This window comes from Rutilus rutilus (assembly GCF_951802725.1).
Source record: "Rutilus rutilus genome assembly, chromosome: 8".
NCBI lineage: Eukaryota > Metazoa > Chordata > Actinopteri > Cypriniformes > Leuciscidae > Rutilus > Rutilus rutilus.
This window is the reverse complement of record NC_140222.1, coordinates 8457149-8461742: the sequence shown is the minus strand read 5'-3', so window position 1 is coordinate 8461742 and position 4594 is coordinate 8457149. Positions and strand designations below refer to the sequence as shown.

The 4594-nt window shown below is 33.3% G+C and overlaps 1 long non-coding RNA gene across 1 annotated transcript; it reads left to right on the top strand.

Moving 5' to 3' along the window:
• Positions 1 to 1272: 1272 nt before the first annotated feature.
• LOC311296078 lies at positions 1273 to 2705 on the top strand. Its single transcript, XR_014628484.1, has 3 exons — positions 1273 to 1403; positions 2300 to 2439; positions 2595 to 2705. It is a non-coding gene; the product is annotated as an uncharacterized lncRNA (long non-coding RNA).
• Positions 2706 to 4594: the final 1889 nt, after the last annotated feature.

The following is a 4594-nucleotide window of genomic DNA, read 5'->3' as shown; positions in this document are numbered from 1 at the left end:
TTACTGCAAAATGCTTATCTCCATATAGTTATTTCAAAAAAATATATACAAATGGTTCAAAATATCCAGAAAATGGTCACTGTACAATATGAAGAACGGGTTACAGAAGTTATCAAATTATGTCTATCAAAATCTATCTAAATAATGGAATTATAATGGCTCAGAGATGGGTAGAAGAAATCAAACCCCTAGCAACAGCCATATGCCCTTATTCAATTGAGATAGTTTTCTGGTCAGTCGGTTAGTGACAATGTAATTCTAGAGATTGAATATTGGGGTTAGGGTTAGGGTTAGGGTTTTGATTATTGTAAGGGGCACATCAGTTCAGATGATGAAATAGCCCAAGTAAAGAAAGATAGAATGGAAATTCATGGTTTGAAGGGAAAATCCAATGTAAATTCAGAAATCATATTTGCATCATATACAGGAGTACAGAATAAAGTGCAGTTTCATTCATTTAGCATATTGTGTTTTGAGTTCAGTTTTCTTTTGAGGCCAACAGTACAGACTTTTATTTTCAGTCATAGTTGGCACATGACTGACCCTCAAAGTTGAAATACAGTTGAAATAATGTCAGTTGTTGGGTTAGGGTTAGGGTTAGGTTTAGGGTTAGTTTTTTTTTAAAGTTTTTTTTTTTACAAAATCTGTATGTTGAATCAATGTCATGTCTTCAAGGAATACATCTTTGAATTATAATTATTTCAAATTATTATTTTGTTATTTTAGCATTGTATAATATTTTGATCCAAACACCACTTCAAAAATCTAAATTTATGTTACAATCTAAATTTAAAATATAATCATATTATTAACAATAATAATAATAATGGATATAATTTCAATCTCAAGAGAGAAGTGCAGCAGAAACTTTTTTGCTTTGTGTGATTTTGTTTGTTTGGACAATTTTGTGTTTGCCTAAAGCTTACCATGCAGGATTGCATTTTTATTCACACTGTCATCAAAACACTATTTGACCAACTAATTAAATAACATAGTCTACAAATAAAACTGAACACACATTTCTTAAAAAAAAAAAAGAAGAAGAAAAAAAAGTAATATTTTCCATTACCACGCTGAAACAATTGCTATTGGTTGTTTTCACCTTCTTTGATCATGATTGGTTAATATGACTGCCATCTACGTAACTGGCCAATGACAACCGTGCGCGCCTTTTTACTGGTCAAGTTTGAAAATACGTCAGTTTGTATTGATGATGACGACATGTGTGTGCTACTGCTCGGCAAGATTACTCGGTCTTTCCTTATGCCATATGCCTGTTAAATTATTATTTTAAACTAATTTGCGTTGTGACATGTAAACGGAGGAGAACAGAAGCTGATATGTGAACACAGAGGAAGGTCGGCCTGGATGTGTGAGTCGTGCAAACATTTTGGCGATATCAGGTAAGAGAAAAATTTTCAGTCTCTTACGTAAAGTTAGGCTTCGTATTCATGTCCTATCCACTATCATTTTAGAAAAATAGAGATCAATTAATAATACAGATTTAAACGTTTAGGTATTACATTAAAATAAGCGGATAAGAATGTTAATATAGTTCATGGTAGAATATATAATGCAGGTAAACCAATCGTGTGTTAATGGAGTTCATTAACTTCCCAGAAATGTTCTTTGTAAGTTAACTTTCACGGATAAACGGACGTACTACAACCTGCAGCTGTGTGTGTGACTGTGTGTGTGTACCATTGATTTGTTTACAGTAAGATGCTAATCGCGATTAGCATAATTATGCATTTAACATTGAAGCCTCTGATGTCAATGTTGTCAGCTAGTTTAAAACTCAAACACATGAAAACCCTAATGGAAAATAAAAAAAAATACTAAAATATATTTGAAACATTTATTTTATGCTAAGTTTACTGCAAAGCATTTACATACATGTACTTAATATAAATACCCTGCAATTGTACTTTGGTATCCTAAAATATATACTTAAAGTCAATAAGAACAAAAAATGTTGTATTTAATGCACTTTAGTTATCTGGAAGTCGTGCTGAGGTTAAGTGTATTTTTATTGTGTTAAAGTGAAACTATTGCAAGTGTACTTTAGGTACACTATATTAATGGTTATATATTTTTTAAAATGTTGTCGTAATATTAAAAAATGTGCATTGTGTACTAAAGGCTCCAAATAAAGTTTAATTATAAATTAAATATAAGTCTTAGGAGATGTGCCAATAAATATGTTAATGGATTTGAAGTATAATAAGAATGAAGTAAATGTGTTTTAAATATATTTAAATATAATTTTTTTATTTTAATTTTTTTTTTTTTCGGGAAGGAGCATCCGAATGAGTAAAGTGACTGATAAAACAGTCATTTACATATGGATATATCTCAAGCATTGGAAGAAGATTTTTTGGGGTGAACAGGCACCCAATGGAGAGACAAATCCACCACGATTATCAACTTCAGTAAGATGCAAGTCAGTTTTAACCATTGCTTCTAAACCTTACATTGGGATTTATATATTATGTAGTTAAAAGTATTAGGCTATTCTCATCATCAAAAGTCATTTCATCTACCAGTGACAAATCTGAGTAACTTTTTATCCTTTTGTCTTTCTTCCTCTAAAGTGACAAAGAAAGGAGAACATGTCACCATCATCAGTCCTTTATTTAGTTCACTGAAGAGCATCAAGGGAAAGACCCTCAGACGTGTCATAGCAGGATAAATGTGGCGACAGGTAAACTTATTAGATGGTCTGTTTGATTTTGGTGTACCAATTTGCTTTTTTCAAAGCTACAATTGTGTGATGTGACGTGACATGTATGTGCAAAAACGTCTGCCCACTGCTCCGGGTGTGTGTTCACAGTGTGTGTGTTTGTGTGTGTGTTAGTAAGTATTGAACACACACACACACACACACTGAACACACACCCGGAGCAGTGGGCAGACGTTTTTGCTGCGGCACCCAGGGAGCTATTGGGGACCATTTGTTCCGAATGTTTAATAATGGCAAATGTTGGTACAATTTAAATACGCTTTGTTTAATATTGTTTAAAGGAATGGTACAAATTAAATCTTTCTTTTTAAGGACCCACTCTTTTCAGCCCACTCCACCCAACCCCAGATTGACCAAGGATCCAGATGAGTACTGGCAATTTGGTGAAGGATTGCACTGTCACTTCTGGTATGAATCCATTAACCTTTTGTTATGTGTGAGGTGTTTTGAATTTACTTAATTTAATCAAATTTACAAAATTAGATTTTACATAATTGACGTAGAGTAGTAGTAATTTTCACTAAAATTAAAATGACCCCATGATTTACTCACCCTCAATCCACCGTTAGTGTATATGACTTTCAGATGAATACAATTGGAGTTATATTAACTGGTTGGGTTAATAAAGTCCTTCTGGAGCAAGGCCATGAGTTTCCAAAAGTATCCATATTTAAAACTTTATAAAGTAAAATAACTAGCTTCCGGCCATACTTGTGTATAAAGCGCAACTTACGCAACTTATGACGTCAGAAGTAGCGTAGTGCATCATGGGGTAGCGTAAATATCAGTAGTACGTCACATTACTCGCATAAGTTGCGCTTTACCCTTAAGTGGAATCCGTATGTTTGTTTGCCCCGGAAGCTAGTTGTTTTACTTTAAAAAGTTTTAAATATGAATATTTTTTTACACAAACTCATGGCATCGCCATCGCCATCGCCATGGCGTCGCAGCTTCAGAAGGCCTTTATTAACCCCCCGGAGCCACGTAGAGCTCTTATATAATGGATAGATGCACTTTTTGGAGCTTCAATCTGATGGTTGCAATGGTTGCAATCCACTGCCATTATGCAGCTTGGAAGCATCAGTGTGTTTATTAATATAACTTCGATTGTATTCGTCTAAAAGAAGAAAGTCATACACACCTAGGATGAGTAAATCATGGGCTAATTTTAATTTGTAAAGTGAACTACTTCAATACTTTGTGTAGTTAGGATTCTGAATTAATGTTTCTCTACATATCAGAAATATACAGAGCCACTTATTAGGGGTGGAATGGTACACAGGAGTCACGGTTCGGTTCAGACATCACAGTTCGGTACAAGTTTGTTACAATGGAGGGAAAAGCAAAACAAAAATGCAGAAGGCTTGTGCGTGTCTCAGGCTGTACCACCAAAGGAAAATAAATTGCTTAAGCCTTGTATTTTTTAAATAAGTTTTATTAATAAAGTAAAGGCAAAAAAAAACTGTTTATTTGTAGAGCACTGACAATAGTTTTATATAATTAGTTTATTAATTAAATTAATAAAAAGACAAAAAGACCTTGATATATGTTTGGTAATTGTACCTGAATGAATTGAAAATTAATTTGCTACATTTCAGATTAATATATTTGTTTTCCTTTAAATTTTACAGTAACTTAAACACTTTGCAGTTTGAATGTCCTGTATAAACAAAATAATCTAGTATGTTTTTATGTTTACACTGTTCGATCGCGCCTCACACACACACACACACAAATTAAAGGAGAACTCCGGTCAATTTTAACATTGAGCTCATTTTATTGTACATTTGGAGTGCTGTCAATACAGAGAACAACTACAAAAATCGGTGTTGCCTACACCGAGTTATTCTA